The sequence below is a fragment of the Melospiza melodia genome, chromosome Z (genome assembly GCF_035770615.1).
Source record: "Melospiza melodia melodia isolate bMelMel2 chromosome Z, bMelMel2.pri, whole genome shotgun sequence".
NCBI lineage: Eukaryota > Metazoa > Chordata > Aves > Passeriformes > Passerellidae > Melospiza > Melospiza melodia.
The window spans coordinates 24,855,678-24,868,615 of record NC_086226.1 but is presented as its reverse complement, the minus strand read 5'-3'; positions in this window follow the sequence as shown (position 1 = coordinate 24,868,615).

Here is a 12,938-nt window from a genome sequence, read left to right as displayed (position 1 = left end):
CGTCTCCTGTGTAGGATCAAAGTCCAGCCACCAGACACTTCTGGCAACATTCCAGGACTCCCGAGCCCCCCAAGGGTGGTCTCGGCCACTCTGCACCTCCGTCCTGAGGTGCTGAGATCCCACAGAGATGGGACCATTACAGCCTGGCTTACCATCACCAAATATGATTCCTAAGCATTGGGCACTAATAGTCATTGATTTGAAAGACTGTTTTTTCAGCATCCCTTTACATCCAGAGGTTGTGCCAGGATTTGCTTTTTCAGTGCCCTCAATTAACAGACAATCGCCATTGAAGAGATTTCATTGGACCGTATTACCACAAGGCATGCATAACTCACCAACCATTTGTCAGCGGTATGTGTCTAAAATCCTTTCACCTATTTGAGAGAAATTTCCTCAGTCCATGATGTTTCATTACATGGACGACATACTAGTTGCTGCACAGGATGATGTTGCCTTAAAAACTGTTACCACAGAAGTAATTGCTAAAATATGTGAGGCTAGATTACAAATAGCTCAAGATAAAATACAGCAACTTCCTGCTTGGCAGTACTTAGGCTACAGAATTACAGTGTACAGTTGTACTGCAAGTCATGCATCTACAAGACAGCCCTGTGACACTACGTGATCTCCAGAGACTCATTGGATCCATTAACAGGATTCGAACTCTCCTAGGGATTACCAATGAAGATTAGGCCCCTTTGTTCGAGTTACTAAACGGAGGCACAGATTTAAACTCCCCAAAAGAACTAACAGGAGAAGCAAAAACTGCTTTGGCCAAAGTGTCTGCAGCTGTACAAAGCCACCAAGCCCATCGATACCATCCAGAACTACCCTTTCTATTTGCAATCTTAGGGGAAAGTCCACATCTGTATGGTCTAATTTTTCAATGGAACAAAAGTTTGTTTGACCTCTTATTGATTTTAGAGTGGGTTTTTTTGCCTTACCAAATGTCTAAGACCATTACTACAATCCCTGAAATCCTAACACAGTTAATAATGAAAGCTAGACCTTGGATTTTATGCCTAGGAAAGGACTTTACTGTTATGTTTATACCTGTTACTTTTTTGTACTTAAAATGGCTCATTCAACAGTCTGATATTTTTCAAATTACATTGACAGGTTTTTCAGGACAAATCTCAGTTCACTTTCCGAAACATAAGTTGTTACACCTTTCTTTTAATCTAATTTATAAACCTTTGAAAGCCATACCCCTCTTAACGCTCTCATCATTTTTACAGATGGTTCCAGGAAATCAGGCAAATCAGTAATTACATGGAAAAATCCCCTCTACGGCAATTGGGAGTTGGATATACAAATCATAGAAGGATTGCCACAAATTATGGAACTCGCTGCAGCTGTTTGTGCTTTTTCTAAGTTCCTCCTTCCTTTTAATTTAGTCACTGACTCCTTTTATGTTGCAGGTGTGGTGGAAAGAGCAGGAGGTTCCCTCCTCAAGTTTGGCTCTAATGAAAGGTTATATAAGTTACTTAAAACATTAATCTTTCTTTCCCTAAGAAAACAGCCTTATTTTGTTACACACATCTGCTCTCGTACCACCTTACCTGGGTTCATGGCCGAAGGTCATGCCCATGCTGACCACCTCACGACACCCATTCAAACCACCCTCCCAAACATTTTTGAGCAAGCTCATTTGAGACATTCATTTGTTCATCAAAATGCTGGCAGTTGGATGTAACACAGTATCCCTCTTTTGGCCAGCTCAAATATATACCTGTTTCAGTCAATACTTTTTCAGAAGCTCTGTTTGCCACTTCACATGGGAGAAAAAGCTTAAGACATTATCAAGCACTTTTTACAAGCTTTCTCATCATTAGAAATTCCTCAAAAAATAAAACCAGATAATGGGTGCGGATATATTTCACAGAAAGTGTAACAACTTTTTAGTTTGTGAGGGGTAAATCATGTTACCAGCATTCCCCATTCCTCCGCAGGAAAGTCAATTATTGAGAGAATGCATAGGTCTTTAAAAGACCTTTTAGAAGAACAAAAAGGGGGAATGGAGGCCTTATCAGCAGTAGAGAGGCTAAGGCCATATCTGTTTTTAATTTTCTTAATAATTTGTTTATGCAACCATTGCTGCAAATTTTTCTGCATTTTAGCAACTCCACCCAAGCCAGGCTGAAGGAGACACCCCCAGTTCTAATGATCCCTTGAAGTGTCCACAGTTCCCATTCCTGCCATTTCTGCTCCTCATATCCTCATGGATTACTACAGTGGATAGGTTTAAATCTTTTATCTCAGAAAGTTCTCCCATGGATCCAGTATATTGATTAAAAGCTGGGACCAAGGCCAATCAGCATCACTTTGGATAGAGGTACTCTCTAATTCTAAGACTCCAGTTATAATTATATGCAAAACAATTCTGTAAATGAAATAAAATCTACACCCGGCCACAATGTACTCATTTTGCCTGAGTAAGTTTTAGTCTCAGTTCATTGTCTCCTGGTGTCACTCTCCAAGGGACTTCTGGAGCCTTCTTCACTCAAGAATGGTGGATCCAGGCATTCTGCTCCTTGATCTTGATTGCAGTGAAGGTGGTGAGAATGGTCCCTGGAATGATCCCTTCCATTGTGGTTCCAAAGCCTTTTCTGTAAGAGACTTAACATATACATAATCTCCAGGCTGTATTTTATCTACTGGCCCATCTAACTCCCTCCTCCAAGTTCCAGCCACATGTTTCTCAAGTTCTCTGAGCTGTTTGCCTAAAGCCACCATGTCGGTGGCCAGTGTTACCTCCCAAGCGTGGGTGGACATTCCCTTTTGTATTCCATATGGTCTTCCATAGAGAATTTCAAAGAAACTCAGTTTTTCTTTAGCCCGAGGTTTAGTTTGAATTTGCAATAGGGCCAGTGAAAGAGCTTGGAGCCAGGGTAGATTAACTTCCTGCTCCAGTTTTATAAATACCAATACCCCACTTTCCTTGGAAGTTCTGAAAAGTCAATTTGCCACTGCTGTCCAGGCCCATGGCCCCTCCCAGTCTTGTGGGGGTCTGAGTAAATGTATGTATTGTAAATATATGTATGGCAGTGAAAGATCTTTGTATTGTATTAGTGACCCTGCCCTGATTCTAGTTATTGTAAATGGGCTGCAGCTGTGATGTCCTTGATTGGGCAGCAGCTGTAGCCCATGGAGGTAACTGAGATAAAAGGGGGCGGGGTGGTCAGGGAGAGCCTTGGAGAGGAGCCCTGACTGAGAAGCAACAACAACACTGCTGTGAGGAGCTGCTGTGAGAAAACCACCCAGAAGGTATGAAACTCAGGAAATATAATTATACAACAATATGAATACAACATCTGGTGACCCCGACGTGATAAAGAACATGCAGCCAAACATTGAACGAAGGTATGGAATCCCCCGGACAGCCGAGAGCTGTGGCAGCCGGAGAGCTGGGACAGTAGAAGAAAAGACAGCTGAGAGCTGTGGCAGCCTGAGAGCTGGGACTTTAGAAGAAAAGACAGCCGAGAGCTGTGGCAGCCTGAGAGCTAGGACTCTAGAATATAGTATGGCCTTTGAATCAAGGAGCTGTAACAGCAGAGAGCTGTAAGACTATGGCTTTTCAGAGAGCTGTAAGACTATGGCCTTTGAGGAAAAGAGCCTGGGAACATCTAGGGATCTGTATGTATTCAAGACAGCCGAGAGCTGTGGCAGCCTGGGAGCTGGGACAGATATGTATATTGTAACTTTGTAATTGGAAAGATTGTTAAAAGAAAAGGGGGAAATGTGGGGGTCTGAGTAAATGTATGTATTGTAAATATATGTATGGCAGTGAAAGATCTTTGTATTGTATTAGTGACCCTGCCCTGATTCTAGTTATTGTAAGTGGGCTGCAGCTGTGATGTCCTTGATTGGGCAGCAGCTGTAGCCCATGGAGGTAACTGAGATAAAAGGGGGCGGGGTGGTCAGGGAGAGCCTTGGAGAGGAGCCCTGACTGAGAAGTAACAACAACACTGCTGTGAAGAGCTGCTGTGAGAAAACTACCCAGAAGGTATGAGACTCAGGAAATATAATTATACAACAATATGAATACAACACAGTCTGACCAAGTTTCGGCCTGGGGGTATTTTTGGGATTAGTCTGGAGGCAAAGATCACGCTTTTGGGTCACTTGAGTAATAGTGGCATATAAATTTCTGGCAACGACTCTCTCAGTCAAGTAGGTGTTTAGGGCATCTATTCCCTAGTGTGCTTTCTGGTGTTCTACCCTTACTAGTGAACACAATAAATGGGAAGGGATTACCAGCTTTCCTTCAATGGTAGCCGACCCTTCTTGGTTATACAACCCTTTTTGATCTTCAATTAGTTTTCTATCTTTCTTATTATATTCTGACTTACCTTCAAGGGAAATTTGTCCATGTGGAATTAGGGCTCCTTCAATAGTTACCTCACCTTTTGCTGCTTCCTTTGCCTCTCTATCCACCAGCTCGTTTCCTTCTTCCAATTCTGAGCTCACTCTTTGGTGTGCCTTAATATGCATAATTGCTACTTTCTCAGGCAGCTGAACTGCTTCCAGCTGAACTGCTTCCGGAGATAATTCCAGCCAGGTTATCTCTTGTGCATGTTTGATGTTCTTTCTCTGTGAGGTCAGCAGTCCCCTCTCTTTCCAGATGGCTTCAAGTGCATGCACGACTCTGAATGCATACCTCAAGTCTGTATAGATGTTTATTCTCTTTCCTTTTACCATTTCCAAGGCTCGGGTCAGGGCAATAATCTCGGCCTTCTGCTCAGAGGTGCCTGTCGGTAAGGGTCCAGATTTGATTACCTCTCTGCAGGTGGTCACTGCATACCCAGCATGTCACTTTCCATTGGCAACATAGCCACTCCCGTCAGTGAACCAGGTCTCTGCATCATCCCAAGGAGTGTACTTTGAGTCTGGGCAGCTGGAGCAGGTAGCTTCAATGGTCTCCAGGCAATCGTGGTGTACTGCTTCTCCTTGATTTCCACTGAGAAAAGAAGCTGGGTTGACAATATTAGTTACCACTATCTCTACATCATCTTGCTCTACCATTATGGCCTCGTATTTCAGGAACCTCTGTTGTGAGAACCAGTGGCTGCCCTTTACTGCCAATACTGTGGACACTGTGTGGGACACTAGCACAGTAATTTTCTGTCCCAGGGTAAACTTGGGTGCTTCTGGAACATTCAACACAACTGCTGCTACAGCTCTGAGGCAACCTGGCCATCCCTTGGTTGTTGCATCTAGTTTCTTAGAGAAGTAAGCAACTGCCCTCTGGTATGGACCCAACTCCTGAGCCAAAATTCCCAGGTCAATTATTTGTCTTTCATGGGAAAATGGAAAGAATGGTTTACTTACATCTGGAAGTCTCAAAGCTGGAGCTGACATGAGGGCACTCTTTAGCTGGTGAAAGGCCCATGTGGCTCCTTTTGTCCCCTGGAGATCTCTGTTTCCATCGGTAATAAGAGCATAGAGGGGTCTGACGAGCAGTCCATAATTATAAACCCACAGCCAGCACCACCCTGCCATGCCTAAGAAGTTTCAGAATTCCTCTATTGTCTGGAGTTTTGGGGTTCGGTATATGGCTTGCTTGCGAGCCTGCCCTAAAGTCCGTTGCGCAGCACTGACCTCGTACCCCAGGTAGATTATCTTCTGTTTCACTACCTGTGCCTTTTTCTTTGATACTCTTTATCCTTGGGGTCCTAGGAAATTTGAAAGGCTTACTGTCCAGGCTACACATGCTTCCCTCATCCGAGTGGCCACTAGAAGATCATCCACATACTGCAACAGCCTGCCTTCTTCCTGTGGAGCTTCCCAGGACTCTGGATCTTTGCAAGTTGCTCCCCAAACAGAGTGGGGGAATTTTGGAAACCTTGAGGAAGCACGGGCCATGTAAGCTGGGTTTTGCGCCTGCTTTTAGGGCTTTTCCATTTGAATGCAAAAATTTTCTGGCTGGCTTTTTGGATAGGGAGGCAGAAGAAGGCATCTTTCAGGTCTAAAATGGTAAACCAGGTTAGCTCAGGTGTTAGACAAGTTAGTAAAGTATATGGATTTGCTTCCACAGGATATAAATCTTCTGTTACTTTATTGACAGCCCTCAAATTCTGTACTATCCAGTATGACCCATCAGATTTCCGAAAGGGTAAAATGGGAGTATTGAAATCAGATGGGCATTCTTTCAATAACCCTAACCGCAGAAAATTTTCAATCATTGGTCTGATTCCTTCCCTGTCTTCCTTTTTAGGGGGCACTGTGTAATTCTTACTGGTTGTGACCCTTCCTTAGCTTAATTACTATGGGGGAGGCATTTTTCACACTCCCTGGTACATCAGAGGCCCATACCCAAGGAAATACTTGACTTAGTATCTCTGCATCAATTTCCTCCTTAATTTCAATAGCTGTTACGGTTAAACTTAATAGCTCTATGTACTTCTGATCATTCACCTTCAGAGAAACTTCTCCACTTTTTAATATAATGGTTGCTTGTAACTCCAGTAAATCTCTCCCTAAAAGTGTTTTTGGCAAATTTGGCATAAACAAAAACCTATTAATAGACCATTGTTTTCCCAATTTGTACCTTAAAGGTTTGCAAAAATATGCCTTTTCAGACTGGCCAGTTGCTCCCCGCACTACAACATAATAATTCTCCACAGGTACTAAAGCTTTATTTAAAACTGAATATGTGACTCCTGTATCCAAAAATTCCCCCCTTTTCCCTTCTTCCCCCAGCCCCATTGTTATAACCAGTGGGTCCACTGGGGCAGAATCCCCTGGTCCTCCTCAGTTGTTTTGTACATGTGCAGCCACTTGTCGGTCACCTCATCTCCATACTGGGCATAAATTTTTCCAGAGACCAATTCTTTTACAAATTGCACAGTGGTTTCTGCCCAGCCAAGGTGGTCCTTGTCTGGGTGGTCCCTGATTGTAGTTTCTTTGCCTTTCCTCCTGTACCACTGCTACCAACTTTTTCATTCCTTGTTTATATCCTTCTTCCCAGTTACTAAAATATCCTCCATGCCTCTTCTAGCAAGACTTTGAGGTTTCTCCCTTCCGGCCCCCAGATATTCTGAAGTTTATGTCTAATATCTCCGGCAGAGTGCCCCAAAAATGAATTAACTGGCCTGATTCATCCCTGTCTCAGACCCCAGATCCAATGATGTGTGACGACGGATAGCATCCCTTAAACACTCTAGAAACTCAGACAGTGTCTTGGAAGGGCCCATCTTAAGGGAATATAAGGCAGACCAATTTATGGTTTTTGGAATAGCTCTTTCCACTTCTGTTGCTAGCCATTCTTGATAATCTGCTAATCTCTTTACTTCTGCTGATACATTGGGATCCCATTATGGGTCTTAGTGGGGAAAATATTCTTTTACATCTAGCTGCTTGCTCTTGCAGTAATTCTCTGCCAAAGTCCCTGCTGTCTTTAAGATCAGCTGTTTTTCTGTTTCAGTGAAAGCATACAGTAGTAACTGGATGTCAACCCAATCTGGATTGTGTTGTTTGATGACATATTGTAGACATTTGGCAGTAAGTATCAGATTGATGCGATAGTTCCTAGCAATCCTTTCCCATGCCTCTAAATCCAGAGTGGTAAATGGATTAATCAATACTTCCCTTCTTCTGGTCCAAATGCCTCTCATAGAGGGGCCTGTAACACTCTTGCCTCCTAGTTCTAGATGCAACTGGGCTGTCAGGAGGGGGGTGGGTTCTAGTGAGTGTGCTTCCCCAGCCTGAGTTCTCCTCCTTTTTGGGGAAGTCCTCTTCCTCTTCATGCTCATCCTCAATCTCCCTTCCCCCAGAAGGAACTTTTATCAAATCAAATGTATCTCATTCTCGCCCCTCAGAATGATAAACCTTGTCTGATCTCATACACCATTGTCCTATACTGCATGCTGAACAACAATGCTTGATTTGCCGCCTCTTTGCTTTGTTGTCCTTTCCAAGAGTTAACACCAGTGAGTCAGAGGGAGCTCTGAACCTACACTTTCTTTGCCATTCCTGGTGATTTCTTAAAGCAAAAAACATATCAGCATACGCAACTTCGTTCCATTTACCTTCTTGTCTTAAAAACAACATTAACTGCTATAAGGTATTATAATCTAAAGTTCCAGTGGGTGGCCACTTTGCTCCATCCTCTAACCTGTATAATGGCCAGAGTGTGCAGTGTTGAATTAGATATTTTTTTATTCTCAGAGCCCCCCCTGCTGGTGACTTCCTTCCAGTGGGCCAACATGCACCCCGAGGGGCTGGCCTGAGGAACTTTGCTCTGGTTAGTTCCCATTATCTCCTTCTCCTTGTTCTTTCCTGTTTCCATCCAAAACTCTCTTCACAGAGCTTCACAGTTGTTTCCCAGTCTTCCTCCCACACAATCCAGGCGGCAGGTATCAGATGTGCTTTCCCACACACGAGCTTTAAAATCTTAGGTTCTGAATCAGCTTGATCAGGAAACCTCAATTTACACTCAGGGCATGTGCCCCAACACTTATTAGAACAGCAATACCAGCATCTCTCACAAACTCCGCACTGCAATAATACCGACGCAGCGTGCCAGCCTCTCGATGCACCAAAGGCTCTCAGGAATTGCCCGCAGAGGCAGGCTATTCCGTTTATCACTCCAGGGAATTCTAAATCTTTGGCAAGTTGTTCCCAGTCCAGACTTACTATAGTACCAGCTGAAGTCCAATAAAGCCCCTCTAAATGAACTCATTCATCTCCTCTACTATCCAATAATTCACAGGATTCACAAACTCCCAGGTGTCAAGTCCAAACTACTGGGGCAGAGGAGCCCCTTGAGTTCATCTAGCCACGGTTAAAGTGTGCACAATCTACACAAATCCCCACCTTTGAACTCAATAAATGTCCTCACCCACGCTTCTCCACTTGCTCCACTTCTCTGCCTGGTGCTCCCTGCCCCCACAGCCTGCCCCAGCTGGCGCCTCAGGCCTCACTCAGCCGCTTCAGAGGCAGGCGGAAACCCCCCTGCACTGTAGGTATATTCACTTATGGCTCTCTTTCAAACACCACGCACTCGCACAATTACAAAGACACTAACATTAACCACACAATGCATTTACCATACAATGTCTGGACACCCCAAACACACACACAGGTTCACTTGACTCACCCCCAGAGCTGACAGTGGTCACTCTGTCGAACAGTGAACCCCCATTTCTAGTCCAGCCACCCCATCGACCGGTCTGCCTGCTGGCACAGGAATGAGGCTGAGCATTCAGATGTCTTTCAGTGACTCATTCAGCCGTCCTATCTCTCTCTCCCCCAGGGCCCCTCAGTACATACCGTATTTATCTCTGCACACCAGCAGGTCCTTGTCTGTCTCCACAGGAGGCAAGCCAAGACAGGAGGAGGTCGTCCAAGAAAATCCCAGGGCATGCCTTAGGAGGTCTGTCTTCCCTCTGCCCTGCGAGAACAGAGACGGTCTCCTGCCTGGCTTGCCAAAAAGATTTGTGGAAGCAAACAAGCTTCACAACTTTTGTGGAAGTTGTAAAGCCGTTATGTTTATTACAGCACTGGACACATGTGGGGACCACTCCCCTCAAAATACATGCTATACCTCTGGGAACTCCAGATCCTTTTTTATCCCACTCTCAAATACATGTGCATGCAATTTCACAATAAATTCATACATATTCATTCTACTGTCTTCACATGGCATTTGACGCTAATTCTTCTTTATCAGAAAGAACTCCTGGGTCAGGCTGCCCTCTCTTGTAACAGTCTCTCTGTCTGCCCCCCTTATCTCTGTCCTTCGGCTGTAGAAGCTTCTCTGAGCATAGGTTTTTTATGAGAACAGGCAGTCAGACTAAACAACTATGTTTTCAAGCTACAGATTTAACTCAAAGACGTACATTTCACCTAAATCAAAATGGATTTCTACTCTGGAAAATTTACAATCTGTCTTACAGGGGAGAACAAAGCACTGAAGGGAGAACAATCCAAATTCAGTAGATGGACAAACTTAGACTCAGTGGATGTGACCTTGGCTGTTGCTGGAACAAGTCAGGAGATGTTTGGAGGAAGCAAGAATGGAAATGGAAAAGGGGTAGTAAAAAATTAAATAAAAAAAAAAATAAAAGAAAACTGAAATGAAAAAGAGAGAGGAAGAAAATTATCCCTAATGATACTTTTCTCCCTAGAGTTTCTGACAGTGGAGCACTGTTACAGCTGGCACCAGAAAAAGAATAGATATTTTAAAGCATTAGAACTGTGAAAGTATTGTATTGTAGCAGGACCATGTGGGGAAAAATAGAGGTGATTGGTGTTAGAGTTAAGAGCTGCATTGTGGGGCAAAAGCTAATAGGTTGAAAAACATTTTTAAGGTATTGTAACCAGGAAATAGATAGGCTTCTTTTGAAATGGCATTGACATTTACATCTCTTGTGTCTCTCTATTCATCGAGACTGATAATAGAATCAAATCTTTTTAAATGCCTCTCAGTTGCCCCCTCTCTGTAAAAGCTGGGATAACCAACAAAAGGCACCCTCTTCTATAGGGCCTTCAAATTTCCCACTCTTACATAGCTGATTGGACAAGGGTCTTAGCTCCACCAGCTCACTGGCCGTTATGGGTGCATTCATTGTTCAAAGTGATTGGCAGAAGTTCCCTGTTTGAACTTGAATCCAGCCTATCAGTAACACACCTGGGGACTTGTTTGCTTCTACTATCCAATGGATTAGGTTGGTTGAGTTGCTGTCTTGTTACGCCACATAATCTGTTCAGCTTTAGGCCACCTAAATCTGTCACAACCAAAACTACATACACTGAACTACAATATAAAGGTTGGTACTTTAATTACTCCTTTTTTAATTGTACTTTAATTAGGTCTTTTTACATTGCTGGATTTTTTTTTTCTTCTGAAGAGAAGCTAGGATATTGCTCAAGAAAACTGTCACATCCAATAATTAAATTCCCTGATTTCTTCTGGTGCTGGGTAAGACCTTCAGGCTGAAAGACTTGACTGAAGGCAAAGAACTAGTTCTGTGTGGTTTTGTTGACTGAAGACCCAGTACCAGTTCTGCTCCCTGTCATATGGGAGGATGCACCCACTGATGATCCAGTACTGTTTCTGGTTGGTGTCAGGTTGGTGAATGTGTCCCTTGATGACCCCAATGCTTGCTCTGTGTCAAGGTTTGACACTGGCACAAGGCCAAATGCCCCCATGAAAATACACTTTCTCTAGTGTCTGCTGTGAGATTTTGACCAGGAACAAACAAAGCAGGCTCTCACTTGAAAAAAAGAAAAGTTTATTAACTAAACTACACAAACAATTACTAAACTACATACAAAAGGAAAAGAAAAAGACAAGGAAAAATGAAAACCTCACAAAAACACTCTCCTCCTCCTCCCCCCTAAATTCCCAATACAATACATCTTCCAAAATCACCAATTCTGGGTCCAGCACCACACTTAAGAATGCTCAACTTTCAATTCCTCAAGAGGAGAGGGAGTCCTTCCATGTGTCGTGGTGGCCTTTTCCGTCCTTGTTCCGGTGCTCTCACCACCGAACAAGAATCAGGGCTGCTTCCAGGGTTGTCTTTTTAAGGATGCTTTGTCCAGTTCCAGAAAAGCACAGTCTTCTCACCTTTGGGACATCTGTCCCCCCATATTTTATATACCCCCTGGGGCCGAGGGGTACCCACACTGAATCTTCTTTGGCTCTGGGACATTTCTCCCCCTGGACTCAGTCTCTGTATCACACGGAAACATGGCTCTGTCCATGGCTACACAAAAGAGTCCAGCATAAAATGCCACTCCATCTTCTCCATTTTTCCAACATCTCTCACTCTCTCTCTCTCTCTCTCTCTCTGATCCAGACCTTCATCACTCGTCTAGGAAGGGTTAATGTTCTGTGAAGTTTTCATTGTCCAAGAAGGGTTAAAAACTCCTCCAAGCGGCTGGACTCCTGGCTGCACACACCCCCCCCCCCCCCCCCATCTCCTCAGCTGGGCTGCCTGCTGCCAGCACATGTTTACTAAATTTCCAGATAACGACCACAAACACAGGCTGCACTCTCTCTCTGTCTGTCTCCAAGGTGGGGGGACAGGCTGCCCATTGCTTCCCAGCATTTCTTTACTTCTTCCTTCCACCCTTGGGGGGGCCAGGCCTACCTCTCCCGGGCCGGGCTGCATGGCTTTTCCCCTCCCCCCGCCCAGCCAGCAACTGGGCCGGGGGAGAGAGACCCAACTCCTTCCCGCTGGAAATCCAAAGAGAAACTGCCAGGGGGAGAACCCTGCTTTTACCCTGTGTTCTCAGATGTGGATCCAATGCCCAGTGGTTGGGCCAGATGGCAATATTCAAATCTGAGCACTCATTGGCCCTATCTACAGCATCCCAGAAATCCTGTTTCCAGGTCAAACCATGACACTCTGCTTGGCGTCCCGCTGGAGGGTATGCTGCTTGCAGACCAACTGTAACTTCTGTCGGATATCTCATGGGAGGATATGTCCATTGATGATCAAAACCCTGTTCTGCTTGGTGTCACACTGGAGAATGTGTCAACTGGAGGCAGAGGGTACATTCTGTTGGATATCCCATGGGAGGACATGTGCATTGATAATCTGAAACCTTTTTTCTCTGGTGCCAAAATGGAGAGTGTGTTGGATGGAGACAGAATGTACATTTTGTCGTGTACTCCCTGGGGGGACATGTCCATTGATGATTCAAAACCTGCTTTCTCTGGTGTCAGAATGGAGAGTGTGTTGGTTGCAGATGGAGTGTACATCCTGTCGCGTACCCCATGGGGGGCATGTCCATTGATGATTCAAAACCTGCTTTCTCTGGTATCAGAATGGAGAGTGTGTCGGTTGCAGACGGAGGGTACATTCTGTCAAGTGCCCCATGGGAAGACATGTCTATTGATGATCCAAAACCTGTTCTGTTTGGTGTCACACTGGAGAATGTGTGGTTGGAGACAGAGGGTACATTCTGTCGGATATCCCATG